Source organism: Rhipicephalus microplus, chromosome X (assembly GCF_043290135.1).
Source record: "Rhipicephalus microplus isolate Deutch F79 chromosome X, USDA_Rmic, whole genome shotgun sequence".
In the NCBI taxonomy this organism is placed as follows: domain Eukaryota; kingdom Metazoa; phylum Arthropoda; class Arachnida; order Ixodida; family Ixodidae; genus Rhipicephalus; species Rhipicephalus microplus.
Window position 1 is genome coordinate 143319709 of NC_134710.1, and position 23219 is coordinate 143342927.

The following is a 23219-nucleotide window of genomic DNA, read 5'->3' on the forward strand; positions in this document are numbered from 1 at the left end:
TCATCCGGCAAGAAGCTTTATTGAGAACATTTTTCGCATATCAAACTTTCCCTGTATACAAGTAACGCTCAGGCTTTTATTTAGTGTACTGTTTTCACGAAACACCTAGTATCTGCTGAAACGGCACAGCCCTCCTTGTTCTTCCAAACTGGCGACGATGGCACTCAGCTACGCTGCCGTGGCGAATCCAACGCGGTTTTCGTTCCTGTCGAAAACGGTGTAGTACTTGCGCGTGAACACGGCACCCAAGATCCAGAGGCGGGACCCCGAAGCCTCTGCAGAGATGCGCGTGAAGCATCGAACAGTTCCGCCCTCGATCGGGATCTGGCAATGAGACCATAGAAGGCATGTTGCATGTGCAAAAGGTAAAAAATTCTAGGGAGCTGCCTTTTGTAACATTGGCCATTCTTTTTATCTCGAACAACAACAAGAACGAAACACCTCAGATTTCCACGGTTACTACGGCTGCTGTCACGTGTAATGCGACAGCTTCAGCTTCCACCTACCTAACTTGCCTTATTGTGTTTTTTTTTACTTTATATTATTCATATCCACTGCACGGTATTCACCAAACTAAAGAGTTAATTCCTTACAACCACAGCAGTATTGTATAATGTATCCCCCGAAAAGTAGAAGTGAATGCCCAATTGGGTACACTGTATTGTATTTTGCTGATGTTAAATTTTCTTTAACATGACGTCAGGCACGGTTTCGACATGGTTCTCTGCCAAGTGTCGCCATTGACAAATTCTCAAGTATTGGTGTAAACTTTTGCGTTATGCCCAGAAGTGTTGCTTAGTGGTTAGTAGGGTTGTTATTCAGTGAGTAGTATTCTTGGCTCATTGCCTCACTAGCATGCGTTCGGAATTCAGGGGCAACCACAAAAAAAAAAAATTAATTTTGCTTCGTGCTCTCGCAATGCCTAACCTTTACGGCTGCACAGTTTTGCTTGGATGATGACAAACCACATCGTAGTGTCATTGATGACCACCTCAGTTGCACCAATTGTATGAATGTACGTTCCGGAGACAAGAGAAACCAAATTTTGAGCCCTTAACTGCTGTCTTAGTAAATTATTTATAGTAGTTATGAAGAAGCAAGATTCAGGTCACCTTTATAATGTATTCCTCTCCTGCTAATGCAAAGGTTTTCCAATTCAGCATAAAGGTGATTGCTGGAAGGTTGGGTACTCGGTTGCAGTCGACTTCATACTGCAAGTAATATAATAGACAACATTGTGATAGTCAAGGCAAAAAGCATAGAGTTATTATCTCAAGTTTTTTTATATGCAATAACAAAAAGGCCTTTGATCTATGCCAAAAAAGGGCCCCTGTTTATTATAGCTCTTTTGATATCTGTATAGGTAATTCAGTGAATAAGCACTTCTTTTCTTTTTTGCAAACTGCGTTACACGATATTAAGATTGTGAAATATTGAATAAATACCGTTAACAGGCCCACTTTTGCGAAGGCTTATGCATGATATACTGATTTTTCATTTATTTTCAAAATTATCGGATGTTACTATGTGCCGACGTTTGTTCTAGTCAACTAAAATAAAACAAAAAACATGATTGATCCTTTTTTATAGGCATCGGTATAACATGAAAGTGAAACGTGTCATCACAGAGATAGTTGAGCGTTTATTGTGCATTGTTTCGCCACGAAGGAATGAATGCTACAGCAACGAATTGTTAAGTCACACGAAGAACAGCAAGCTGCTCGAAACTTGCAGCGCGCACCTCAAGCAGAAAGCACGCACGAAATGAGCATACACAGGACGAGCGCAGACTAAGAACTGTCACAGATCGACATTTAAAGCGTGCTCTTCAAACAAAAGAAAGACGCACAAAACGAGCGCCCAAGTATATACAGGGCAGGTGCGAACAACTGTCACAATTCTTCCTGCGTCGTGTGCCAGCAGCGTGCGCCTTTCGTAAACACGGCAGTGTTTGAAGTGGCCTTAGTCTTCTCCCGAATTACGAGTATGATAAGCGCGCGCGCAAGGGAGACCACGCTCCGTGGAGGCGGCGGCCTTTATATCGGGCCTAACGCGAGCCCGTCGCCCCATCTCGACACTGATAACAAAAACGCACTAAAGCTTTGAAGCTCTGAGGACTAGCAAATAGTCTATGGTGTATATAAGTGGCTTCTCGTTGTAGCGCTCCAGACAAATACGCTCCGTGGCGTAGGAGTTACCGCCGTGCGCTGAGAATCTAGCGGGTGCTGGTTCAATCCCGCACTGCGAATGCTTGCCTTTGTTTGTTTTTTTCTGCAATCTCTCAGTATATACTATTCAACGTCACTTCCGTGACGGAAGTACGTCAGTGAAGTCACGGGGCACCCCAGCATAAAACGCTTCCGTGTTAATAATAAAAGTGCTAAACAATATTTCGCTGCACCCACACAAGACAGAGCTAGGTTTGAATAGAGCCGTGCAGCTTGTACGTACGTATCCCGGACCAATTCGTGTAGCTCCAATAGCCCTGTTTAGCTCTTGCACTTCACCTCTGGGCCCACTAAGAAATGATGTTCCAGAATCGACCGCGGCATTTCAGCCACCGATGCAGAGTCTCGTGCCTGCAACTTCGATGCTATCCAGAAGAATAGCTCCGCGTCAATGCAATGAAACGTAAAAGAAAAATTTAAATGTAGTGGAAAGAAAAGACACAGCCATGGTATTCCAATAAGCTATAGGGACGCCACAACACCGCTGGGCCCCTCATCGCCCCGCATTCGAAGTCGAGGGAGTGGCTCGCCTTCGCTACGCTTCGTAGAAGCGATACCTCTTCATCGCCTCTTATTTCTTAAAACAAAACATGAATACAAGATAAGCACTAAGCGTTCAGCCAATCTAGATTTCATGGTAGCCGACTACGTGCTGATATAACCGCTTTTGCAGTCGCCAAGGCACAAAAGGAAGTACAATCAGTTGATTGCGCACAAGAGGCGTGCGAGACAAGGAAGAAAGGGTGGACGGCTGCGTGGCAGAGCAGTGTAAGAGACAATTCACATGTGACATTTTGTTTATACGGGCCAATCGAGATTATGTGCACTATAGACGTTGGCAGTTCATGCGTCACGACGTGCACCAGAAGGGCGAGTAAGGCCAGCACAATGTAAGAGGCTCTTTATTAAAATTCGTGGAAATCATCCACAATTGAAGGGCACTCTGAGAATTCCTCTGTGTGTTCGTCGAAAGCTGAAGACATATGTAATTTGGTAGCGTAAATTCCAAAAAACAGGTAATGTACCAAGTAGTTGGCGGCTTGTTGCCACCGTCGACATCATATCGTGGGGACAACAGCGAGCAAAAAAATAATGAATTACGACGTCACTACCAGACATGCTAGTGACGTCATGCATTTGCACTACACGGCGCGAAATCGAATCTTTCTAATTGCTCACCTTTGACATGCAGTGAATAACTACACAATTTGATTGCATGTTTATGGCTGGCTGATTGCGTGTGCGAGAGAGAAGGACGATAATCAAACAATATCTGGGAAGCGAGGTTCTTTTATTAGAACCAAAGTAGTTTGTTGATTAAAAAAAGAATGATACAATTACTCACTAGCACAATAACACAATAATTAAAAAGTATCGTGGTCCAGTCGAGAAAAACTACTGGAAGGAGACAGCAGCCTTGATAGAACCAATTAAACGCTTATTACAACGTTTCTTTCGCTCAGCATGCCGCATTCAGTGTCATGAAAGGTGAGCACACGCAAACCATGCTCCAGCTAGCGCAGTCTGCAGTCGCATGAGTCGTTATCTACACAGTCTGTGAGCTAGTTCAGCTTCTCTCAAGTGCCACGCAAGTAAACAGCGCATAAGCAAATAAATAACCTACGGAAGGTACGCATACCCAAACGCCACAACAACGTGAGCCCAACCGGCCAAACAAAACACAAGCCCACGTAGCAGGCTGCATGCAAACATCCCCTCATCTTTGGTGCTCGACGCGAAAAAAAAAAATGGGGTTATCAACAATTTAGGCAAGTGTCAGATAAACCGTAAAGAAACTTTCTAGTTTACTTTGGCATATATAAACGTTATCAGTATTCCAAAAAAACTATTGAGTGTTTAGTTTTCGTTATTTTCCCCTCATCACCTAGTCACACTGTCATCGTACGGCGCGCGTTCGTGCCTTTAGCAATAGGTTTATCACTTTTTGTTATAAGTTTCACAAATGATATAATGTGAACTTGGAAAGCATGTGGCCATTTGGCTGACTGTGCCTTGCGTTTTTGGTGTCCTCGACCTTCTTCTGTTGTTAGAACTGCTTGCTTTGTAATCAACGCCGGACCACTTGGGAGCCATCCAACTAACTCGACTGCAGCAACGAATCGTCTGACGAAGGAGCGTTACCGCGCGAGCCGCTGTGCCATCACATGATTGCGGAGGGAGTTTAATTCACTCCTCTGGGTCACCCTTCAGGGCTGGCACCATTCCAGGCCACGTACGGATGGATGGCCGGACGCCACGTGTATGAGCCACTAAAGTCTTTCGCCCTAATTTTTTACAGCAGAGCTGTAAGGTCGAGATTGGCCGGGTGTCGTAGGTAGAAAATGATCACCATTATGACCCGGCACGTGCAGTCTGCGTCTCATTTATCACATTCTACTTTTCTTTCCTTACTAGAAGTTGTTCGCCAATTTGATTAGTGAGGGAGAAGGAATAACAAGAGAGAAGGCAGGGAGGCTAACGAGGCACATGCCAGTTTGGCTACCCTACGCTGGGGGAAGGGGAGTATAAAGATGGGAGAGATAGGAGAGGGAATGAAAAGTGCCGAGGAGATGGTCAGTACATGGGCTGACGCGTATGCAGTGGTGGCACTATGCAAACGTCGAAGACGTTCACATAAGCCCGTAGTCCTCAAAAAACGTGAGGGCTTTGACTGCCTTGTGAACCGACGAAAGACGAGGACGTGCTACAGCAGCATCTGCACAGAGAGGGACCGATCGTCGAATTGCCGCAATGCATCAGAACGTTTTAGGGGCGAAGCTCCTCAAGCCGTGGGTCATGCGTCCGCGATGTATGTAGTAGTAGTAGTCTTCGTAGTATTAGTAGGTAGCCACCTCTCGTTTAGTCCTTTTAATGTCCGCTGGATACTTCTTTATGATCAACATATGATGACAAAATGCGTGACGACGGTACTTGGAGAAGATGGACGGACGGACGGGTGGACATACAGATGCATGGACGGACGAATGGACAGACGCACAGGTGGACGCGCGGAATGAAGTACGAACGCAGAGATGCACGGATGGGTGGATGCTCGAATGGACGCACGGACTCACAGATGGACGGACGGTTGGATGGCACGAGTAGTCGTACAAGGTGGATATCTCCTTCAGTAGTGGGTTCTATCGTATCGACAACCGTAGCGTTAGCGACCAGTGTATACCAATCATAATTTTATATAGGAAACATGCAGTACATCAACACTTTAACAGCCCCGCTTCTATAGTGTACCCATGCGATGAATTATCAGAGATATATGCAGTGATGACTAACCTGTCCACAGTGATCTGCCAATACGTCTGCTGGTTAACATTCACGTAATGAATGTCGCCCGTGTAGCGCTCTGAATTGATGCCCCCGAAGTAGATCTCTCCGCCATTTTCTTCGCTGGGCTCCTTGCTCATGTAGATTGAGAACACGGCATGTTGCACAACGCCTTGTCTAACCATGGCGTCGAACAGTGGTAGCTGGTTATTCTGCGAAATCTTGGGATACGCCAGGCCCAAAATACCGTCGTACTTAGCGTTTTTGAACAACTTTCCATCTGCGTGATTCATTTCGGCAAACTTGTACTGTGTCACGGTGGCAGGACCGATGCCCACGTTGTCCATGCTCGTGACGCCACGCACAATTCCACCGCTGTAACGGATGCGAATGTAGAATCCGATTTTGGTATACGAGCTGGACTTGCTGCTGTCGTACTTTGCGCTGTGACCTGGAATAGACCATAGATACCACAAAAAAGATTTAAGGTCAAGGAAGAGGCCAATTTTTTTTTTCAGGTGTGAATTCTGCCCTATGTAAATTTGTATTTTCCTTCACTATGCTCCATTTCTCGGTTCGGCTCTCCTCCCGGCCATGTGCTCTTCCACACTGCGCGAGAAGGAAGAACTTTGAGAGTTCGTGCCAGTGAGCATACAAACAGGTGATCTAGATTCATAGTAGGCAAGAATGTTGACGTCACTGGGAATGGTGAAGTTATGAAGATTTATGAAAGACCCGGAGCGGAGAAGAGATTGCTTCTTGGAATTAGTGTAGTGCCCACAGCTCATAGTGCTGCCGTATCCGGCATTGTTTATCGTGAACTCAATTCTGAACTCAATGCATTCTGAACTCAATGCGCACGTTTCCGTGAAATGTTAAAAAGCGCCAGGCCTGCGTGGAAGGCGCAGCACAGTCACGGCGAAAGCTTGAAGAGCGACCTTTTAGAGCCTTTTAAAACACTCATCGGGTAACTACTGCAAGCGCACTTGCTTGATACCCACTAGAACATTACTATTAGCATTTTTTTTATATTGCAGGCCGGCATTCGCTATGCTATTTTTACTCATTCTTCTGAGAAGCGTGGTATCCGCTAAACACTTGCGAAACACTTGCCAATTGTTCATGCAGTGGCTGACGACGAGGAATCATGCCTAAAGTGAGTATGCGCTACAGTGAGTTACGCTGGGCTAGCACCGAGCGCAACCGTGTTCGAGCCCCACTGTCTCATCGGTGCTAGTTTTTTTTTTCTAATTTCGCGTGATGTGGTTGCGGACACCGGCGGCGGACAGCTGCGCGTTACCCGAGTTAATATCTCATAACAGCTTTCGCTGTAAAAAAAAAAATACTGGATGAGGTTTAAGGGCCCTTACACGCGCTTCCCGCAGAGCCGCTACGCACGTGCCGGGACACCTGCCGCACGCAAGCAGGGGACAAATAAGCCAATCGGCGACGCTGCGGAGGGTGAAAGGACATCGCCAATTGGCTTATTCGTCCCCCGCTTGCGTGCCGCAGGGGTCTCGGCACGTGCGTTGCTGCTGTGCGGGAAGCGCGTGTAAGGGCCATAAGGGCCCTTGAAGCGCAGAGCAACCACGCCGGCCGTCTTACATCAATCCAAAGACCCATGCAGGAGGAACGGGAGGCAGAAACTTCATACCCTGACTGCCGGACGCGATTATCCGTGGCAGCGCGCGCCGCGTCATGACGGGGATCAGTGGAAAATTCATAGCATTGTACGTGCTGTGTTCTCATAGCTCAGTTTGCGTCGAAGCGATATACAGCATGAAAGTTACTCCACTCTTTGCTGCAGTCTGGCTGCCCTATGCCAGAATTTTGTTAACTTGTGTCAGATCGGATGCTAAATCAGTTAGTTGCTAGATTTGAGGGGGGACGACGGTCTTCAAATAGGACAAAATTGTAAAGAATGTTGACTTTCAAAAATTGCCATTTCAGGAATTCATATTCGAAAGTATGTTTTGGAAAAATGTTATATTATGACAAAATGTCATTTGTCATTTCTTATTGTTAGAAGATTAATACATGATATTACAAATGTTTTTCAAACTGGAAACGTATTTTTTGGCATTGTTATTTTTGTGAACTGAATCTGCTTTAGAGAAGCTTTGAGCAAGTTTCTGTGATAATATCTAAAAAGAACTTGGTACCATTCTTTTCCGCAGCACTTGAACTACAAGCTAAAGCTTTTTTTTATCTCAACCTTGATAAAATTTTAATTATATGATAAATACCAGCTCATTACAAGAAGCTCGTTTTTACTTTACAAGTTCAAAAATTATTTCTGATCAAAGAAATAGCCGTTTTGACATCTAGTTTTCTTTAACCTGTGGGATGAACGTTTTAGAGGAAACATGTAGTTAGTCTTGAAAAATAACCTTTTCATTGCAAGTTACCATAACGACCTGTTAAGGAATCATCAAATTATAATGTGAAAATTTGTCATTACTTTTCTTCCAAGTGAGAAATTTGAAATGTGTTTGCAGATTTTAATCTCCATTCAATGGTACGCATGCTTGATGATTTTAATGGCAGTAGGATAATAAATAAAAAACTTTTTCAAGACCCTCGTTCCCCCTTAACTTCGTATAAAATTCTAATTTAATGCTATCACTTTCATTGCTTCACCCTTAAGATGAAAGTGTGGTTTTTTAAAATGTGCACAGATTTAGTCGAAGTTGAACACTACTAGCGTGAGCGTGTTTCTTCTTCTGCACGCAGGGTGCAATAATACAAGTATGAATGCTGCGAGGAATAGTACAAGTAGGTCATCATCATCAGCCCCGCCACTGTGGTCTAGTAGTAGTAGTAGTAGTAGTAGTAGTAGTAGTAGTATTTTTATTTACAGTAAGCCGGATACAGAGCTCACTGCAGGGGCAAAGGGCTAAAGGCGAACAGCCTGACAAAGGCCCTTGTCCCTCCGCAGTCCGTGACAGTGCAAAGCTTAGACATCAGCACTAACAAACAATACATATATTCAATACATTGGTTTCAAGCAACCTGAAATTGTAAACACAAAATTCAAACATAAATAGCATAAGAAGTTTACATAACACATTTTAAGAATTAGAGGTCACTCTCGTTAAAATTCACACCTAAGCAATATCAATGAAACAACTCAAAAACATACACAAAATGCATGCGGATACAATCAATTCCGCTGTATACACTCGTATAATTGACATAGAAGTTTATGAACAATTAGTGGCTAAGGTACTCGGCTGCTGACCCGCAGTTCACGGGATCGAATCCTGGCTGCTGCGCCTGCCCTTACGATGGTGGTGAAAATGCTGTAGGCCTGTGTGCTCATATTTGGGTGTATACCTTAAGGAACCCCAGGTGGTCGAAATTTCCGGAGTCCTCCACAACGGCGTCTCTCATAATTATGTGGTGGTTTTGGGACGTTAAACCCCACATACCAATCAATCAAATCAGGTCATCATTATCAGCCTTACTACTTCTACTGCAGGAGAAAGGCGTCTCCCATGTTCCGCCAGTAACATGTGCTTGCTACTGCCACCTTATACCCGCAAACTTCCTAATATCATCTACCCACCTCACTTTATGGTTTCCCCTCACCCACTTGCCTTATATATCTTGGAATCCAGTCTGTGATCTTTAATGACCAGCGGTTATCTTGCCTTTGCGCTATATCCTGTCCATGACCATTTCTTCTTCTTAATTTCTTGATTTTGACTATAATGTCCTTAACACCCATTCGTTCCCTGATGCACTTTGCACTCTTCTTGTCCCTCAGGGTTACACCTATCATTTTCCTTTCCATTGCTCGCTGCGTTGTCCTCACCTTAAGCTGAACCCCCTTTGTAATCCTCCAAGTTTCTGCTCTGTAGGTAAGTACAATAAGTACAAGTAGGCTATCCCCTGCCAACTTGGCCAACCTTTACCCGACAATCACAAGTATGGCTGCAAAGAGTTCCACCTTTTTTCTAAGGTTCAAAACTCGTTTTACTCGTTTAATTTTTTTGACAAATATTTACTGCCTACTTGTGGTATTTTATAGCCGACTGAGCTAGATGGCACCAAAAAACACTGTTTATTTTTTAGTATTAATTTGTGATGCATTCCTTACTATGGCGTTAATAACAAGCTGATTAAGTGATGTGATTGGGAAAGTAATGAATTACTCGAGTATGCCTATATGTCAACCATGTTTTTAGCACGAGCAGTATTGAATAAAGCTGTGAACTTCAGTATTTCTTGCGGAAATATGGCAAACTCAAAGAACACAGACAAAATATGTTATGATGGCCTGCTTGACACAGTACTAGAAAAACATGTTGGAGACACTCAAAATATAGCATATGTTTCGAAAAGAAATAGAATGGTGAAGTTCACCTTTTTAAAAGGATGTCTGCATTTCTCGTCAAAAAAATTAACCTTTGTGTTCAGATTAAAAGTACGCACGACACTTCATATGTGACTGAGTCCTGTGGCGATATGCAGGATCGACTGAGTTTCACAAGAGTTTCGCTAAACTCGGGATCTTCCCGAGTTCTGGCGACACCTCCTTATGAACGAGCCAATAGAACGAAAAGGTCAAATCTACACGTCAGCGCGCTGCGTTTCATTGGTTATGATGAAAGCAGTCATCGAGCCAAAGACGGTTCATTGGTCGGTCGGTCGGTCGGTCCTCATAGTCCTGGCGCAACCCACCACGGACGATCGGCCATGGAACGGATGGTACCTCATTTTTGAAATCAAATTATTTTACCAGCCGGGATATTTAGATACGTATGTTTAGGACGGTCGATTAAGTTGGGCGGTGTTTTCAAACCAGAGGCATCTTCTATAATTTGTTTGTCGTTCTACTGAGTGCAGAAGTGCACCCATGCAATAAAATTGTCAAAACATTTTCGTGATGGCCGAGCATCTGACGACATCACAACCGCAGCTAAACCCGAGGCCACGTGTTAATCATCATGGTCAGCGTGTCCATTCTAGCGCGCTGCTCGGCCGGTACGCGTCTTTGTTGTCATTGCCCGCTAGCACCCGAGCACGTGTGGCCGGCTAATTAGCTATTAAATGCGAAAGATTTCTTAGTGAACTTCGGTGACTTTGAGTGTGTCTGTCTATCTATCTATCTATCTATCTATCTATCTATCTATCTATCTATCTATCTATCTATCTATCTATCTATCTATCTATCTATCTATCTATCTATCTATCTATCTATCTATCTATCTATCTATCTATCTATCTATCTATCTATCTATCTATCTATCTATCTATCTATCTATCTATCTATCTATCTATCTATCTATCTATCTATCTATCTATCTATCTATCTATCTATCTATCTATCTATCTATCTATCTATCTAGCCGCTTTCGTTTGGGTGCTCTCGTGGTCACCCCTTTAACTTGGCGTCAACCAAAATTAGCATGGTAGGGTAAGATGGCTTGAATGTGACGCGGTGGTCAGGACATGAATAATGTCACAATCCCGTCGCGTACGTCGTCAAACACTCCCCACCAGACAGTGGCACATACCAACAGGAGGGTATGTGCCGCTGGTATGCGGGTATGTGCCACAATTGATCGACACTTAGTGTCTACCCAAAAAAGACGTAAACACAAAGGGGCAATTTTAATGCGCGACCGTTAAGAAATATCCGTCATCGGTAGCATCGACCCGCCGCATGCAAAGAATAAATGTCGTGGTCGAAATTTCCGGAGCCCTCCACTACGGCGTCTCTCATAATCATAGCGTGGTTTTGGGACGTTAAACCCCACAAATCAATCAAAGAATAAATGTCAGGGTCCCAGCTGCAATCGAACCCAAGCATTCTGCATGGCAATGAACAATTTTACCACAGAGCTACGCCAGGTATCGGAGCTACTTTTCAAATAGGCGCTAATCTTCGTGAAACATCGATAGTGGTTAGAAGGCTGCCTACGCCCCGCCGCGGTGATCTAGTGGCTAAGGTACTCGGCTGCTGACCCGCAGGTCGCGGGTTCAAATCCCAGCTGCGGCGGCTGCATTTCCGATAGAGGCGGAAATGTCGTAGGCCCGTGTGCTCAGATTTGGGTGCACGTTAAAGAACCCCAGGTGGTCAAAATTTCCGGAGCCCTCCACTACGGCGTCTCTCATAATCATATGGTGGTTTTGGGACGTTAAACCCCACAAATCAATCAATAAATCAGAAGGCTGCCTACCCAATTTTATAAACATTTCACATGTACTCCTTTGATACAACCGTCACGCGGGGTTAACGTCAATTGTGGTTAGTTGCCTGCACTGAAGTTGACTTATGTAGCGGTGTGCAGGGTTAGCATCCTCGGGAGCATCAGCACTTCATATCAGCTTTTGGTGTTGCTAATACGCATGTTCTAGGTGGTATCGTTGCGCAAGTGCAAACAACTGGTTATTTAAACATCCGTAACTCTTCAACATACGTCTGCGCGTTCAACATTTGCACATATATTTCATGACGTGTCGCTCAATAAAAAATTTCAACACGGTTACCTTCTCTTCACATGCTTCGCATAACGTCAATTCCCAGGTACGTGGGACCTGCCGAATTTTTAGCTGGATGGTATACTTTGCTAGTTAGGCAAGGACATGCGATAACCTGGCTAATTATGTCAAGTCGTGGTAAGGCTTAGGTAATTACGCCACATCTTAAGAAGACCGTGCTGATGAAGCCATATAAAGCGAGAACCGCGCTAACTAAAGCGTGCTAGTTGACGAGCAACCTAAACTGTGTTAATTAATGTGACGTTAATAATAAGCACGTTTAGTAAAACCGTGATAATTAACCCTTACTAATATGGTGACAATTAGTATATTGCTAATCAAGCTAACGTTTAATAACTATATACTAATCATGGTCTTGCTAATTGCGTCCGAGATAATTGCCTTTTATTTGAAGCCTTATCAATTTGAAGACAAGGCAGCTCAGTGTAATGGTCGTTAAGCCTCAGTCAGTGAGTACAATCAAAATTAAGACAGAGCTAATGCAGTTTTCACTTCTAAGCCAACTACGCACATGAATTGACGACCAATATAAAAAGCGGCAAGAAACTAGGTTATCACAAGTTCATCTATGGCTGCAGCCTTGCACAAGGAGTGTAAGCTCACCGAATTATTTTATATGCAAAGAAGCTGCCGCTTGTGTTCAACGCACGAAACGCTTGACAGTCACACCGGCACCATCACAGTTTCGGTTGAACTCGGGCCTTCTCAGTATTACGAGTTTGTATCCGAGTTCACGCGTCAATCAGTTTTAACAGATGCCCGCGGTGAAGATCGGGTACGCCCACTACGTTTAATCTTGCCGAGGAGCAGTACTCACGTCGAGCGGCACGATTAATCTATCAGCTTTATCACGCAGACTACACACGCACGCACAAGTAAAAGTGATATCACCGCGTGGCTACAATGTCTCACATTTAATTTGACCGCGCACGACGTATCCAATCACCGCCGCGTTGCCGCCTAGAGTTACTGTATATGCTACCTAAAGGTAGCATATACAGTAACTTTATTGCCGCCATGATGCGAGCGCCCCCGGTGACCACCTGTCCCTATATATATCTTGAATGTTTGATGGAAGCAAAGCGAGCAGCACCAGAGTTCTGAGTGTGCACCGTTGCCGCCTTCGAGAGTGAAAATTTCCATGCTGCAGGTGAAACGACCATAGAGTTTCTCAAAATTAACCAGAGGGCATTCTGGCGCTGCGATCGTTCAGCGACCATGGGAATGATGGGTAGTACACACACTTGCTTAGTCTTCGTACTTGCGGGCGGCGAATCGTACTTGCGGCTTCCTTTATTGCTGTGTTTCGGTTTTGTTTTGAAAGAAAGACTGAACGCTTTTGAACTTTGTGAGCCAATTTGGAAAGTACGTCTAAAAAAATAAAATGGTGAAACGCAACCGCTGACACTTGCTAATACTTGTTTCGTAAGAAAACAGCTCCAAGCCACACGAACACACACGGAGCCAAAGGCAGGCCAGAAGTACGAATATTAGACAAAGGTGTGTACTACCCATCATTCCCATGCTCGCTGAATCGCGGTGCGTTGCAGCTCCCATAGACACTAGCGCCAGAGTTCCCTCTAGTAAGTATTGTGGGAAACTCTATGGGAACGACAGAACCTATCCGAAAGATGACATACGCGCACGAACACGCCTGTGGGAGGTGTGTGTTGAGTTGGCAAACAGGCAGCGCGACAATTACGCTGACGTCACTGCACTGTTAAAATGTTGATTGAGTGGCGGCGCTGACGTGTTCGCATGCGGAAGCGCCCAAAGAATATCCCACATGCGTTTCCAATGCCATCCGCGTTCCTGTAACCGTGTTAATCAACGCTGCTATCACGCGTTCTGCATTGTCTTCATGCCATGACCGCCACAGAGCCAGCTCAGAGCAAACTCGTCCACAGAGTATGCGACGACACTCCCATAGTTAAGAATTAAGAGTTAAGAGTTAGGAGAAGACACTCCCATAGACCTCTGCGGCTGATTTAGGTTCGCAGCGCTACAAATGGTCGTTGGCTCGGAGTTTCGTATAATAATACCTAGAGAGGAATCTGGCGCTGTGATAGTGTACCTCCATGAGAATTATGGGAAGTAAAGGCTTCGGATTCGATAGGGTTACCTAGCGCACTGTCTATAGACTTTTTTATACAGTTTCAGTCTCGTTTTTCACCCTGAACGTGTAGTGGAGTGCGGTGAAAATCACTAAAGCATTGCCATTGTTGTTCAAAAAGGCTTAGTACCACTACGTCTAAAATTTCCTGTGATGTTGAAGCCTTACGAGTCGTATTTGACAGTTTAAACGAAGCGTCGCCCACTCAACGCTTTGCATAGATGTAGCGTCTCATGCCAGTGCATGATATTGCATAGAGTTCATTATTTTTCACGAGCGCGTCTTGCCTAAACTCGCTTTAAATAGACTGCAAAGCGATGACGAAACTAAGTATAGACGCACCGTCACGCTCCACTGACTTGACTTCAAAACAAACTAGAGGTGCATTGGAAGTAGACCACTTGGACAGACGCACTTAGCATCGCAGAAGACGAAACGTTAAGTGTTTCCCACTCAACGCTGTACTGTTATTTCCATACTTACATAATGCGTACTTTTGGGAGAAAAGCAAGCATGCTTATTTTGAAGTGTTGTAAAATATAATTTATTAAGTCTTGATGCTAAATCTGGAACAAAATGGCAGAGCGAAGCAAACCGTGACGATTAAATTTGCCCAAGTTTCACTTTAGCCGCCTCGTCACAAAAACATTTTGCAATAAAGCTGCATACAAATAAATCAAGCAAGTTTCAATCAAACAAATGTTCATATCACTTTGTTTTACACTCACAAAAGAAGCATCGCGAATCTCAAGAATGTAATCCATTCAAAGCGGATCCGAAGCTTGTACTTCCTTCCCATAATTCCCATGGGGGTACAAGCGGCGCTGAAGGAGCCCGCGTAGACAATAGCGCCAGATACCCCTCTAGTCATTATTGTATAAAACTTTATTGTCGTTGGGAACCTTCGGAGCCTCATAGATCAAAGACCACTATGTCCTAGAGTCTATGTCCTAGAGACCACTATGTCCTGGATCACTATGTCCTAGAGTCACAGCTTTGAAAAGAAAGGGGTCACTGAAGGGTCACTGTTCATAGTGTGGAAATTTGCTCTTCGTAGATGGATGGATGGAAAAACTATTTTGAGTACTGAGAGACACGACTATAGCACGCACTGGGTTTCACCCACGTAGATGGCAGCTATAAACAATCTGATCTTTTTCGACAGCGAATGTTTTGAATGTACACGGTGACTGGCACTTTGAGGAATATTTATATGAGATGGATGTAAACTTATTCAATTTCCATCGTGACATGCGCAATGCAGTTTTAAACGAGGTGCAGCATTGGCGGCAGCGTGGTTTTGAGCTGCTGTGCTTGACGTCGCGGATAAGATTCTCACTCATTGCGCAAACGTGTGATCGGAGATGGATAAAAAAAAGAAAAGAAGCACTTCTTCCGTGCGTTAGGGTGAGGTTAACATATCCTCGTAAAAATTAAAGTAAAATTCGGCCGCTGCATTTCTCAATAACCCAGTGAAAAATGATGTGATGTAAAATCTGACAACCTAATAATATATAGTATTATCTGGCACAGTTACCATGCTGAGTTTTACACCTATAACGTTTTTTCATACCTATATTGCTCTTTTAGGCCTTATACACAAACTTCTAACGCGCATTGTCACTTCATAAGGATCGAGCCGTAAAAGTACAAAGTAGATACGAAACGAAAATCTCCGCTGTTTCCATTAACACTTATGAGGTATCCGATAATACGAGTTATGGTCGTGGTGAAGCGTATATGCAGATTCTGCCACGCTACAACATGCTTATAGTTCATGCGCAGTCATATATCACCAGGGAGATCATGCACTTTTATTTTTCTGCACGCCGCGCATATGCTGAGATGTACCCAGTCACAGATGATCGCGTCAAATGCATTTTTACCTTGGCTAAAATGTCATATCGCAAAGTTCCATCGACTACCGGTTACTGTAACTGGCTCACAACGAATACTAGTGTTTTTGCAAACATTATTCACACTGCACACACCACGCACAATATTCCCAGTTTCACCGTTCGTAAAGATCAACCAATATTATCGATGCATTTCAACGCACGCTGCACGACAAAGTCAACACTGCGCATTTTCGAAGATGCCGCTGTTCCTCGCACAGGCCGCCACGTTAAGGTACTCGGCTGCTGACCCGCAGGTCACGGGATCAAATCCCGGCTGCGGCGGCTGCATTTCCAATGGATGCGGAAATGTTGTAGGCCCGTGTGCTCAGATTTGAGTGCACGTTAAAGAAACCCATGTGGTCGAAATTTCCGGAGCCCTCCACTACGGCGTCTCTCATAATCATATGGTGGGTTTGGGACGTTGAACCCCACATATCATTAAATGAATCGCAGGCCGCCACGTGTTTTCACTTCTCCGAGATAAACAGCTAGCCAGCGTGGCAGATATTTCATCACGCACTTTACCACACACCTAGATGTTCTCTGACACATACTACAGCTAATGTTGCCACTGTGAGATGAAGATTAATCGCTCAGAAAAAAAAAAACTTGCCCCAAGCCAACGAACGTTGCCCTAAGCACCGAGCGACTGCACCCGACTCAGCCACCAGCGGGAGTGTTTTGCCAACCACCGCCTTGCACGTGCACCGATGACGTCACGCTGTGACGTGCCCCGGTAGAGGTCTATTATACAGCCTCCGATACCACCTTTACTCGCGTGCTCTTCTCTGTGGCTATACTTTTTTAACCCGTCGTTTGCATGCATCGATGAGCTTCGTGCAAGCTCCACTGCTAGAGCGGCAAGCACACGATGCCAATGTGTGTCTACGCACACATTTTAATTGAGACATGAGAATCATTGGAGGAGCAAGAACTTTCATTTTCATGTTATATTCTTGGAAAGTGCATGCCCCCTTTGTTAAAGTTTGATACATAAAGGCACCAAGAGATGTTCATTGCACTGCGAGACGCGAAAATACAGCTGCCATATCATGATTACAAATTACAAGTAAGAAATAAACACATAGGCAACAATATAACGAGACCCGCAGAAGAGTAAAACTGCAATAAACGCACACAACTACACATACGGTGCAAAGCGCGACACGGCAGTAGTTGCCTCATTACTTGACTTTGACATGAACCGAAAAAAGAAAAGAAAAATGTTGGCTATGCTATCTTGCCCACCCTCGCACTAATTTTCTCCTACACACTTTACATCACTATTTTGTGAAAAACAGTCACAGGCAGTTAACAAAGCAAAAATAAAGCAATTTTAGGTGTCATTCAAGGCGCTAACGAGGCACAAGTGTTTACTCAAAGATTGCGTCTTAGCTTTACCTAACATACATTTTTCTAGATTCACTACTTCTCTCTTATTGGGCTCGCTAGAGCTTTAAGCGATTTGCGAACGGCACAGATAACGATACTGAGCATAGCTGCACTTTTCACAAAATCTCACTCATGCAGTGAATTCGAATGCATGTAGCGACGCAAAGAAAACCTAACAACGCGAGCGGTCACTCGAATTATCGAGTGAAGAAATAATTTTCTCGCATACGTGCTGCGAAACACTAAAAACAGTTTTCTTTCGTGTGAAGCCATCCACGAAAGCTGTGCGTGATGTGAAGAGCACAAAAAGATCTCAGCGCCGAACACTACAATGCCAGAAATGTTAGGTTAAGGCTTGAATGATAAATGCAATACGCAACAAAGTATTGATGGCGTTCGTACCTAGAGCCCTGCTGCAGAGGTCTAGAGGATAAGGTACTCAGCTACTGACCCGCCGGTCGCGGTATCGACTCCCGGCTGTGGCGGCTGCATTTCCGATGGAGGCAAAAACGCTGTAGGCCCATATGCTCAGATTTCGGTTAAAGAAACCCAGGTGGTCAAAATTTCCGGAGCCATTCACTACAGCATCTCTAATAATCATATGATGGTTTTGTGGCGTTAAACCCCACATATAAATTATCACCAGTTTGTACCTAGCAACAGCCAAGCTGAGTGGCAGATGAAACAAGCGAAGACCACGATGCACACCGGGCACGTTATCGCTTATCTTTTATGGCGTCTCCTTGCTGCTGCCCGTACTTCTTCATTGCCCTAAATGCTCATGAACGCGGAGTGTGACGACGTTGCCGTCACGTCGACGCGATTGGCACTTCTCTCTCATCTGATTCATGCCTGATCCCAGCCCGACAATATCGCACCGTACAATCGCAGACAAATACGGATTCAGGCCACTATTCACAGAAGAAGGAATAAGAAGAGAGGGCATGCCTAGTCGGCACGCTAAGTGAAACGTGCGGAGAAAATGACGTCATGGCGTCTATATCTACTGGGCACAATGGCGGGCATGGTGGTGGCGTGTGCACTTGCGTAGGTCTCGTATACTGATGCGTAGCGAAGAAAATACGTGCTTTGTGCCACGTTGTTGGCTACGCAGTGCTCTTGCGGTGGTTGTTGTACGAGTGGCAACGTTTACGAAACCCATTGTTTGCCACGGGGCCTCAACAGTGCATGGAACGAGCGTGTATATCCAAATGTCGTGAGACGGATGAAGTAATTGAAGTGCTCAGAGAAATCGCATTTTGGCAACATGAAAAAACACGATCACGACAAAGTCCTTGCAGGTCAGTGAAGGTTGTTCACGATTTCCGTTTGTGACAATGGACGAAAAATTTTTGCTGAGGACGTCGTGTATGTATGGACGTCATGTATGTGTCGACATGTGTACAGTAACAGCTTGCACGTGCGCATTGAAACACCTTTTCAGCTTCGCCTGCTATGCTCGCCCCTTTGGCATTAAAGCAACCACGTTCGAGTGTCACTTTACCATGCACAGAGTCACTGCGGTTGCACAATGCTGAGGCCGGTGAGTTTTACTTAGAAAAAGGGCACGATGACCGGACGCCGCGTCGACCACGTGAGAGATGGAATGCAACCGCAGAAAGCGGCGCCCGGCCGACCGTGTTGTCTGTACAGAGCGTGAATCAATGGCGTCAAAGCCCTGACACAACACTCGCCGTTGTCAGTGCATCCAGCGCGCGTGGTTTGCGAATTCTCTTGTGCTTGCGTCGTGGTCGACGAGCTTTTACTCGCTGGTAATACTCGGACGAAATGGTTTCGCCAACGGCATCGCGCTGGCCCAGCGTGTTGAGCCCCGTTCCGTTAGTTTCGGATCACCACGACACGCGCGCCGCGCAGCCCACGTGCTTTTTTGGCCCTAGAAATAGTCGCGCCTTCTGCTTTACATTCGGGTGTAACAAGAAAGGAGAATTTGCCCAGTCAATATGGCTGACTTTCAGCTTCACTACGGCTTCACAAGGAGTTAAGCCAGGGCCTCTCCTGAATTGTTTCCTTCCTCGATGCCACTATCACAGTCGCAAGAACACGTAGACGTATAATTATCTAGAAAAGGAACAGTAGTAAATAACTAGTACGCGTGTTTCCTTGAAGCAGTGAGTGATGTGTTGGCATCTTACGGCTGGAGGGAAGCTGTGCAGCTCCCCGCTTTTGGCCCGAGTGATTGATCACTCTTGCAATTTTTATGTTACTCTATGACTCGTCTGCCCGAGAAACTCGGGCCATTCTGCATAGCATCCCTGGCTAACCATGTGTGAATTTCAAAAGGTGGTTCTTTTTCTTTACACATGATAGCATTTTTTTATTCCGTATTTGCACCTGCCTTTGTTTGACGCAACGCAAGCTGCATTGAGCATTCGCAACGGCTATTTGCAGTCCAGGTGTCGTAAGATGTTGATGACGATCTGACCATCGACAAGAACGTCATTCAACGTACGAACGGCAAGCTATTTGTATTTACCCCTTACCGCTGGTGATGCGCATCTTGGGGTGGGGGACTATCGTGTTTTCAGCATTACCAGCAAGATGGCTCAATGAGCGTGCGGCGTCGCGCGTTCTCATCTCCTACGACTACTTTACCCCTCAGAGTGGAAAAGGTCGACGCTCGCTCGCGCGCCCTTATCTCGCGGTGAGAACGATTGTACGTCTTGGCTGGCATTGGGCTTTCACTATAACGTTTCTGTTGTAGTTACCGGGTGCACAAAGGTCACTGTAATCGTTGCACAGTCTCCGTTTGCGAAAAAAAGCGCGCTTTTCAAACACAGCTAAGTAACAACTGACACGCTTATTTGCAATCATCTGCACCTGTGAGTACGTTTCGTGCATTATTTGTGCGTGAGCAACGCGGGGAACGTTTCTATCTGCGTGCCATTCGGAGCGTGACTTTCTAATTTGTTGTTATAGTGTTAATTGCTTCGTCTTTGCGGCAAAGCTGTGCTCGTCGAATTTCTAGCAAGTACAAAGAATGTGTGGCTTTATCTATCGTTGCCGTTTTTCGCAAGCTCTCGCCGTAAAGCGCGTCATATTTTTCCCATACTGCTAGCTGCAACTGGCCACTTTTGATAACAGTTAAAGCTATTAAAGTCTGATGCAGCGAACGTTCCTGAGCTCACCCCCGCAGTTACGAACTATTTTCTTACTAACGCGGGAGACCGAGTTGGTATCAGTTGATTTACAGTATGAAAACAAAAAGCCCGAAGAATCGCGGCTCGCTAGCACACGCCGAGCGCATGAACAGAGAAATAGCAGACGGTGCAGAGCATGCACCGTGCTCATGAATCTAGGCATAAGCGCCGTATTTCCAAATCTCACGACCAGTTCGCGCTCCGCGGACTGCCGGCCACGCACTCGAGTGTTCCCTCTAACAGTGGACCACACTGTCCTTACGCTACAAGCAATGTGGCTACAATGTGATGTCTTCCAAGTACTCCATCTAGCCGTCAGAGATACCAAATTATATGCCAATTCCGTGAGGAAGTTTAGAAAGACTAAAAGCTACGCTACATAGAGTTATTAAGATAAAATAAAGGTATTCGCTTTCATCTAGTTCATAATCTAGAAAGAGTGCTGGTATCATTCACACATTACAATAATGAAAAACTGTCGTATTACAATCGTTGAATTTATTTACAATCACTGACGGTATGCTGTTTTAGATGTACAAATATATGAGTATATTTGCTTTTCAACACGTAAGGCACAAATATTGACTTAGTTTTGATTCTAAGGAGAATTGAAATGTAAAGTAACGCTTAAGTATGTATTAGTATCATTTAGTGCTCCACTAATTACTAAAGCGCGCGTCTTGCATGTAACGTTTACGCAGTAGGCAAAACACATCGGCCATATGTTTCCCTGCCCTTCCATTCCCTCTTCGCATCGATTGTCGACATCAGTTTCCAAACATCAGTCTGTGATGCGATACGATCGCCTGCGGTTACTCACGGCAGAGCATGCTGTCGTCGCACTTTACTGACGGTACCCAAAAGTTACTGGAGCCTGTATCCATGAGCACCTTGAACGATTGAGGTGGGGTTCCAATGGTCAGGACGCCGAAGTATTGCATCTGTTTGTGAGTACAAGGGGTGGGAAATGAGAAATAGTACAACACGAGCTATGTTTCGCGTTTTAATAAGCTGGTTAAAGACACCATTACTTATATTGCACAACTTATACTGAATATTAAGCAAAAACGAATACACCCAGTCTCATGCTGGTGTTACTGCTTCATGCGTCAATACTGTTCCAGTGAAGTGAACCAAAGGGTCATCTCGTTGTTTAAACTGCGCTGAAGTACTAACTTCATGAAGAATCTTTGCGTGTACATAAAATGCTGTTTGCTGTGGCATATTGGGGCATACTAGCGAAGAATTTCATTAGCTTCGTGTTCTTTAGAATACCATTAGGCTGCTGTCTAATCAGCACGCTTAAAGAAATATTACATTTGCACTTGTCAGCCTGCTTACGTTTTCGTAGTTCTCCAGGATTATGGGAATGGAGTCACCAGGCGCTTGTCCTAGGATCTCTGTTACATTGGGATCTGTGCAGTGCAGCTGGATGCTGCGAGCGCAAAAAATAAGTTAGACAAATAAATCAGGTTATATTGCACAATCACCAAGCTATGTTGCACAAACGTGTTAATATACGTATAATATTATATTTGATGAAGCACAGTACAGCTTGTTTGAAAGCAAAAAAAAAAACTATGCAAATCTACGGAGTGCATAATGGAATCAATGTGAAGGGATGCTTTAGTGAGAAGGGTAATAAAATACGACAGAAAATAAGTGTGGCGAGTACAAAACGTGTATTTATTTTCTCTTAATCTTGTGCAATATCTTGTGCAATATTAACGTTAATAATAAACTGCACAGGCAATATTTTTATTGTTATGCAATAATTTTTTATGCTACACAGTAAGGTATACGAAACCACATGGATGCATAGTATACGCGCCACCGATACAAGTCCGTCATGAGAACGAGAGCACTATATGCTTGCCGATGGAAAGAATAATGATAAGAGGAACATGGCCGGGAAAATATGATACATAACTAAATACATTTTGGGACTCCACACATATCGTGTTACAGGTGACATTGTGAGAGTCAGCTTGGGAGAAGCAGTATCTTTTCCGTAGTGTTGGTTTTTTTATTAATATAATTTGACTCACCCAAACTGTCCCAAGGAACCACCAATCAAGATGGAAACTAGAAGGAGAAGTAGCGATGTGTGATGCACCATAATGGAGGCTCGGGCGGCAACTTGCCCAGAGGAGTTGCTATGCAGAGTCCTGAACGGTGAAAGCTACCTTCGCCAAAGTGGGCAACTTATCTGAGTGTAGCTCAGCAGTGCCGACAGCAGCATCATTTGTGAGTCGCCGAGGCAGCGCAGTCGGGTGCACTCTTGCGCTTATACGATGGCCGGAATCACTTCAAGCGTGTTACTTCTCTTCCGTGCTGTAGATGACCAAAAAATACACTTTCTTGGCATAAAAAAAACTGCATTTGTGGTAGGCAGCGTTTGTCATGGTTTTGACACATGGATTTAGAGATTCTCTGTATAAGTATACAAACTCAGAATTATCACCGAAATTGACTAAAGACTGATATCATGTAAAGCCCGACACACATGGAGCGATTCCGCAGGCGTCCCTGGCGTTTCGTTTACCGGAGTCACTCGGCGTCAACGCTATCAGTGATGGCAGCCGAAACGCCGAGCTCCGTATTCTGAAACGGACACTAAAGGTGACCGTGTCGCCTT

At 44.7% G+C, this 23219-nt stretch overlaps 1 pseudogene; it reads right to left on the minus strand.

Moving 5' to 3' along the window:
- On the minus strand, positions 1–22787 carry LOC119176768 (lysosomal aspartic protease-like; annotated as a pseudogene).
- Between the last annotated feature and the right edge of the window lie 432 nt (positions 22788–23219).